The sequence below is a fragment of the Oratosquilla oratoria genome, chromosome 30 (assembly GCF_046742065.1).
Source record: "Oratosquilla oratoria isolate Oo_2021 chromosome 30, ASM4674206v1, whole genome shotgun sequence".
NCBI classification, from domain to species: Eukaryota; Metazoa; Arthropoda; class Malacostraca; order Stomatopoda; family Squillidae; genus Oratosquilla; species Oratosquilla oratoria.
The window spans coordinates 27,655,119-27,663,767 of NC_134806.1; the positions used below are offsets into that span (position 1 = coordinate 27,655,119).

Below are 8,649 nucleotides of genomic sequence, written 5' to 3' on the forward strand. Positions count from 1 at the left end.
TTATCCCTTATCAACACTCCTGATCTTTCTCCTATACCGTCTGTCTGAATTCCCATAGGATTAATATTTTAGGCCTTACCCATTTCTAATATGCGTAAATTTGGACGCACGTGTATGGTGTGTAGATACAATGTCTATTAATATTCTCTGCGTAGGTATTCCTAATCAGACTCATTATCATTTCACATGTTGATTAAAACGACAAAGTATACGAGTATGTTTCCTATATTCGCAGCGCTGTTTGTGCGATTTGTCATAAAAATTTCGGAGCTGAGAGAAGAGACGAGCAATATGAATGCGTTTATAGAGTACTTATTACTACAATACAAGTCACGTAAATTTTTATTTGATTAGGATTATATCAATATAATACTCATAATTTTACTATATTTACTAAAGGGAATTCCTCATCCTAAATAATATACCTGTCATCACTGTACGACGCAATTTGTGAAACATCGCAGTTTTCGTCATTAACTAATAAAACTCAAATCTGTGTAACTAGTATGACTTGCAAACGAAGCCATCATGTCTCCACAATTCTCACGCTATGCTTCAGCACTCGAGTGTAATTAGAAAATCAATGAAACACTACTGTATCACTTGAAGTAAGTTACATCAACACAATCTATCAGACGAACTACTTGTCAGTTGTTAGTAATCCGTCTATGCATACAGAACGATTCCTCCACTAGAGAAATAAGTAAGCATGCATTGCACTTGCTCTCCATAACTCTAAAGAAAACAAAATGCTTCAATAACTGCTGCATTGATGATTTAGCGGTAAGATCGGCTACATGTAGCTCTTTGCGCTTCCGATACGCATTTGTTCAACAGCTTTATTTTGCTTCCCCGCTTGCTGACCAACCATTACGAAATCTACAACAGTCAAGATTTTAAAGCTAGGACAAAGGCAAGATCTTATTGAATTGTATAAGAAGGGGCAGTCTAACTGTGTGCTGGAGGAGCAAACCAAAGGTAATCGTGACAGACGTGCGAGACGTAGAAAAGGACGAGTGGGAGGTGGCTGGCCTATACAGTGGCCTCACTACATCCACTCACAACAACAACAACTGCAGAAGCAACAACACCACAGTAGCGACAACCCTAGGTTCCGATGCCCCAACCAGCGGTAGCAGCAGCAGCAGCAGGAAGACGTCATTCGTGCTGCACAAGGGAAATGGGGCCGTCCAGAGGGTAGAACAAGGCATATAACCATGGCATTTTTCTAACGAGCAGGTTATTGATACTGTCGTCTTCACGTAGCTGACAGTGACCATCGCCATCTCAGCAAGGTGAGCATATACCCAGTTTACCAGTAATTTATAAAGTAAGTTTTATTGTTTAATTTTCATCAGCTGTCATATGCGTTCATTTTATTGTAGATCCATTTTTTTGCTCATGATGATCTGGTGAAGATTGTAGGGACAGGAACTTCCCATGCCTGCCAGGCAGCATGCCACACTTCAAGTATTTCCTGTTAGGAACAGTCAACACCAACAACACTGTTTAACCCATCATATTGCTGTAACATGGTTGCATTTACCAAGTGAATACTAAATAAAGTGAAAAAAATATATGCATAAATGGTGTACAATAAGTAGCAAAAGTTTATTTTTTTCATATGTATAGGTAGCTTTGGTCTAATGTCAAGTGTATACATTGTTAAGACAAGTCTTGCAATAGATGTACAGATGTACTAGAGGAATTTCTCATATAAGATGTACATTTCTCCTGCTATATTTTAGGGAAATAGTATTCAAAGGCTGAAGAAATAACAAAATATTAATAGCTGAGTGGAAGTTTATTGAACTAGTATGTATGGGTAAAAATGTAATAAATGTGTCTAAGAACCCATAGACATGTTCAGAAAGAAATTTAGCAAGCTTTGATAGAGATATGGTTGTTTTAATGTGATTTTCATGTAGGTATGTAGGAAATTTTCTTTTTTCTTTTGCATTTGAGTTTTTTCCCAAAGTTATTATAAATTCAAAATTTAAGCCATTTGATATTGTGTAACTAACTAATACTATTGAGGCCTTTAAATTAAGTCTACATTGGTCCCTTGGGGATAGATTACTCTCATCTATTGATTGTTAGTAGTTTGTTTCTACACCACAGTTAAGTTACTGATATTAATAGAATAGTTTATCATGTATTGGGTATTTTTTCAGAAGTACCTATGCAATATTAGAAAATTAAATATAAATTTTATAAATTATAATATATCAATGTAATATACTTTTTACTTGATGGAAATCAATAGCAAAAAAATTACAAAAAAGCAAATACACTACCAAACAAAACTGTGATCATAGGATTTGGACACCATGTTGTCTGTTGAGTCTTGCTAAAAGCAAATGTGCTACCGAACAAAGCTGTGACAATATGATCTGGAATTTACCCTCAGTACTTCCGTCAGTACCTTGCATGGTACATATTTTTAAAATAGTGTTATGGAGCTGAGATTCATGCATTTCTTAAAGCAATGCAACTCCTGTACACCCTGCAGTCTGATCAGACACAGACACCAACACTGTCCATCAACATCCCTGAAGGCGACAGTGATGATGACCCCTATAGAATTACAGGTATCTCGTTACTAAATGCAGGTTAGGTTAGAATAGACAAATTTATCGTACTTTAATTTCTTCAACCACTGCATCTATCAAAACAAAGATGACATCTCGAGCATCCTCAGTGGCTTGGTTCATAAGTGTATCACTTTTAACAACATTTTCTGCTATTGATATCTGCAAAGAATAATGTATATTTTATGAATATTATAATTTACAAAATATTTGATTTCCTAATGCTGTATCATGTAGGTCTGATCCAAGAGTTAACACCTTGACATTGTGGATAGACTTGAGAATCTTAATGATTTCAAAAGCTATGTCGATAGAGAGGAAATATCTGCAGGGTTGATTGATATCATGTAGATACTTCCAAAAATTTACCACGTATTGCTTGTGTTCTACTACAACCCTGAATAACAAATAGCTTTATGTGGCAAACAGTTCTGCCCACTTGTGGCAGTCTCCCGCTTGAGCACTGTACAAAGTGGTGGATAAGCATGCCAGCAGATGTGTATTGTCAGTTTATGGAACTATCCTCAGTCAAACCTAGCTGTTGTAATCTGGGGCAGCCATTCGGGTGAGTGGAGGGCTGAGATGGGTGCTGGAGCAGAGGGCAAGTAGTATTTAGTGTATTTCTTGGCAATATCCAGTGCCTTTTTTCCTGTGGACAATATTACACCTGACATAGAGGTTGCAAATGAGAGATTTAAGGATGGTAGCAAATTGTATGGATAGGGGAAGTAAAAAATGATCAGTCTTTTTGATTCTCTTCATTTCTTTTTATGATAAAGAAAGAAGATTTACTCTTACACCTTAGGGTTATGGGTAAATGTAGGCTTAGCCTATTGATGTATAAACCATGTCTTTTAAGTACTTATCCAGTCTGTGGTTAAATATGTTTACCGAGTTTGCTTTAGTGACATGTAGTAACTTGTTCCATTGGTTTACAACTCTGAATAATGGCTGCTGTAGCTGCAACCTTGATTTGTCTCTTGCAAAACTTGGATGTAGCCCCTTAAAAGTTCAGTTCTCTTGAAGTCATTAAGAATCTTGGTGTTTATGTTCTTTCCCACTCATTATTTGTGGATTTTCAGTATATTTAATCTTTCATTTTACATCAATCAGATACCTTCAGCCAACAAGTTTGTCCTTTGTATGCAAAAGGTGGTTAATGTCTTTTCTGTAAAATGGTGTCCAAACTTGCAGATAGTATTCTAAATGTGGACAAATATACATTTATTAACAACTGAAAGCTTTTCTTGTCAGTGTACATAAAGTCGGATTTTATAGTCCTAATCACACTATTTTGCTGTCTTTGCCGTTTCAAGGCATTGTTTTGTAGGTATAATGTCATTAGTCAATAACATCAATAAAACACTTTGATCTTTCTCATTGTTGATTGCTTTAACTTTTTTCATGACTATTGCCCATAAGTAGTCATGTATCTTTAATCATGAAATAATACTATCTTAACCTTGTCTTTGTTGATGTCACTGAATTCCCTCAAATATTGATTGCATAAAAAATTGCTGTCAGTACCCCCATACAGGGGTGGGTATGTCACTCTTGCCAGATATCAAAAGAACCTGCAAAGAATATTGCAGCTTTTAGGATGCAAAGTATCCCAAATGATGCAGTTATATTGATTTATGACATAGGCTGGTAGTTTCATGTCTTGCATATAAAAATGTAAATATTTACTCAAAGCTAAGTGGTTTACTGATTAGAGTCTGTATTTAGTATTTAATTGTTTACAAGTTAATTTTATTTTACTTTTGGAAATATTATATGTAAACCTTTCTAATTTTTAGATAAGGATTATGATATTGTTAAGGTACAATTTCCTGGTATATAAATTAATTTTATGATTTTATTTATTACTTAACTAGTAATTTAAGGTTGATAAATGAATTATAAATTTTTTTTTACTTTAGCTTCATGAATTATAGCTATATATATATATATATATATATATATATATATATATATATATGTATATATGTATATATATATGTATATATGTATATATATATATATATGTATATATATATATATATATATGTATATATATATGTATATAATGTATATATATATGTATGTATATATATATATATATATATATATATATATATATACAGGTAAACGTCGACTTACGATGGCTGCGACTTACGATTGTTCGACTTTACGATGACGACGACGACATGATATGATATATTTAACCCTTCCATACGGTGCCGCACACGTAGGCGTCATGAGGAGCAAGTGGATTCGCGACGCTGCCATTTCGACGTCTTGATTATATTTATTGTAGTCGCCCCTGTGTTTTTACATTCTCTCAAATGTGCCCTGAATCCCATTCTCTGTGGTTTTCAAAATTCGCGGGTGAAAGAGAGAACGATCGATATAAGCGGTGACTATATTTTATGATGCGAGTATTATTACGACACGTCGTACGGCTGGCATTGGCTGCTGCCCGCGAAATTTAAGTTCCGTACTGAAAATACATATTATAGTGTTTGAATATGGTAAAAAGGATAAAAATAATTAAATAAACTACTGTACATGTTTAATAGGCTATATTCAGTATCTCTGGTGGTTAATATACAGGTAGGCTAGGTACAGTGACCACGAAACAGAGTGATACACAAATTGGGGATCGACTTACGATGAAATCGTCTTACGATGGATCTATCGAAACCTAATGCCATCGTAAGTCGACGTTTACCTGTATATATATATATATATATATGAGAAATTCGCTAGTGAACAGCGACATCAATCAGACAATCTCCTTGACAGTAGCGCACGGGATTCGAACCCGCTGCATCTGGAAGTAAACTCCCAAGACACACTCGCCTTAGACCGCTCGACCACTTGACAGCATAAAACACACACACATATATATACAGTCGAACCTCGAATGCTCGGACCCTTGTATGACCGGTCAAAATGAACAAAGGGCAGACTTTTCAAGCAAAGTTCCCTATTTGTCCCCTATTTGTCCGGTAGGTGGCAACGACGGCCGTACGCGTGTACTCAAACGGCCCAGTCAAGCCGCCACCAGGGCTGCCGTTTCGTAGAATTTTGTACCAAAACGTAGTAAAATAGCGGCATGTGGCAACTGCACAAGGACATGAGGAAATATTTTCTACATATCAGCGGGCTGTTAAAAACATTAAAAAACTCACTTTTGTTTAAAAATCATAGAACTAGTCATCAAATAATAAATGGTACATCAAAATATGACTTTTATTGGTAATTGTGTTTCTTATAAAATATTATACCCTAAAAGATACGTTTTTACCGTGTAGAAAAATATTCTACGCTAAAGTTTCAGCTTTCTTTTAGCGATAATATAAAAAAGATATATCTTACTGAATATGTTAGGGCATGGGGGCCTTATATACATTCAAGAATAAAAAAAACTAGAACCAACATTTTGTCAAAGTTTGACAAGTATATCTTGCTATGAAAGTCTGCACACCCCCGAGAAAAATTGTATGCCCATACGGTATGGCAACACTCCCATTCTACACGGCAGTGTAGAAAACGCGGCAACCCTGGCCACCATCACTGTCCTGTGTGCATACCTTCTGATATTTACGGTGTACGTAATAAAAAATACAGTACAGTGCACTGTATAAACAGTACATTTATATGCCTGTATTATAGTTATTACAGAATTATTAGTATTATAGTATTATTATTACAGTGTTAGAGTATTATTATTATGTTTCTATGCCATATCATACATTACCTATACGTATACCGCTACGGAAATCTACAAGTGTTAGGGCGATAATTTCGATGACCGGATCACCCTTCCCCCCAATTAGTCCGGGCTTTCGAGGTTTGACTGTATATATATATATACATATATATATATATATATATATATATATATATATATATATATATATATATATATACATATATATACATATACAGACGCTCCTCTACTTACATTCATTCGTTTTACATTTTTTCGATTTTACGTTTGAACTGATTGTAAAAAAATGTGAAAAAATTCTTCTTTTTTTTTCTTTTCTTTTTTTTTTGTGAATTTTTTAGTTTAGCACACTCCGTAGTATGAGACTTTCAAACGATACTTACGCATGCCCCTGTGTCGATTGTTTACATGGCACAAATGACAGACTGAATGTGCCTTGCCTCCTCCTCCTCCTCCTCCTCCTACACCATCTCACTTTATGTCGCTTAAATTTATTTGAAATTAATGTTATCATTTTACAATGTTATGTTTATAATTAATGATTTAGGGATGTTTTATAAGATACGGTAATAGAATTTATGGATGTATAGTACAGTATGAATGGTCATACATTACTGGAACGTACAGTTATAACTTACGTTCATTTTCACGTTACGTTCGGCCATTCGGAACGTAACTAAAATGTAAGGTGAGGAGTGTCTGTATATATATATATATGTACACATACATATACAAAGGCTTTTTCCCCCTTACAAGGGAGGTAGCCAAAAAGGAAAAGGCATAAAATCATTCCCACCCATTCCATCCCTGAATACAGTCCACACTCCTCCACCCTCCCTCTTAGCACCTCTTGGATGACTGGTCATCCCTGCACCTTGTCCACTGCCCTGGGTCAGAAGCAGTGTCGCAAGACACAGCACATCCACAGCAAGGCCGCTTCATTAAATCGGCGACCCCCCCTCTCTGTCCACCCATGCATAAAAGGAGAAGACGGGGAGAAATCCCTTCGGGCTGCGTCAAAATTTTGCTCACACATACTACCTCACCCCCCATCCCCCCACCCATTCCACCTCATGCATCACAACATCATCCATATACAACCATTCTCCATTCAGCCCTGTCTTCTGTCCTCTCCCATCCTTCCTCATCAGACATTCCCCTCTTCCCCAAAGCCCCCTTCACCCCATCCATCCACCTCATCCTAGGACGTCCCCTCATGTTCACTCCCTCCACATCTGCCTTCCATACCTCTTTTACTAGTCTTTCTTCACTCATTCTTTCCATGTGTCCAAACCATCTCAATACTCTTTCATCAACCCTATCTCCCAACTCCCTTTCCACCCCCGTTCTCCTCCTCACCTCCTCATTTCTCACTCTATCTAGCCTAGTAACCCCCATCATACTTCTCAGACATCTCATCTCAAACACATTCAAACTCCTCTCTTCCTCTCTTATGTTCCATGTTTCTGCCCCATACAGTGCTGTTGGCACAATCACTCCTTCATACAGTCTCCTCTTAGCATCCATTCCCAAATGTCTATTCCTCATTACACTCTTCAATCCACCAAGGCATTTACTCACTTCTCTCAATCTACATTCTACCTCCACCTTCACTCCACCTTTTCCTACCACATTTGCACCCAAGTATAAAAAACTATCCACTTCCTCCAGTTGCTCTCCCTTTATGCTCACTTCCAGTCTACTGCCACTTTCACCCCTTGTACATCTCATCACCTTACTTTTACCCACATTTATCTTTAGCTTTCTTCTTTCACATACTCTCCCAAACTCTGTCACCAACTTCCTCAGTCCCTCCTCCGATCCTGCCACAAGCGCAGTGTTGTCAGCAAACAACAGCTGGCTCACCTCCCACTTTTCTCCATTTTCTTTAACCATCTCCAATCCCTGACCCACTACCCTTGCATTTACCTCTTGCACTACCCCATCCATGTATAAGTTGAACAGCCAGGGCGACATAACGCATCCTTGACGAAGTCCCACCTTTACCACGAACCACTCACTCTCTCCATTTCTAATCGTGACACAAGCTCTACTACTCTCATAAAAACTCTTGACAGCTCCTAGAAGCTTTCCTCCTATCCCATATATCTGCATAACCTCCCACAGTGCCTTTCTGTCTACCCTATTGTAAGCCTTTTCCAAATCCATAAAAGCCCAAAAAACATCCTTCCCCTTTCCTATAACTTTCTCACATATTTGTCTTACCACAAAGATCTGATCTACACAACCTCTACCCGTCCTAAATCCACACTGTTTCCTCACCAATTACTCCCTCTCTTCCTCTCCTAATCCTCTCAATCAAGATCCTCCCAGAAGCCT

The 8,649-nt window shown here is 37.1% G+C and overlaps 1 protein-coding gene across 4 annotated transcripts in view; it reads left to right on the forward strand.

The window, feature by feature from the left end:
• Positions 1–772: 772 nt before the first annotated feature.
• Positions 773–8,649, forward strand: part of Med (Smad/Smad4 homolog Medea) — a 200,086-nt gene continuing 192,209 nt past the window's right edge. For 3 of the 4 annotated variants that reach the window (XM_076212692.1, XM_076212695.1, XM_076212694.1), the window contains exon 1: positions 775–1,295. The gene's annotated coding sequence lies outside the window, so the exon portion shown is untranslated. Of the gene's footprint in view, positions 1,296–8,649 lie in introns of all 4 variants that reach the window. The other variant, XM_076212693.1, reaches the window with a different exon arrangement.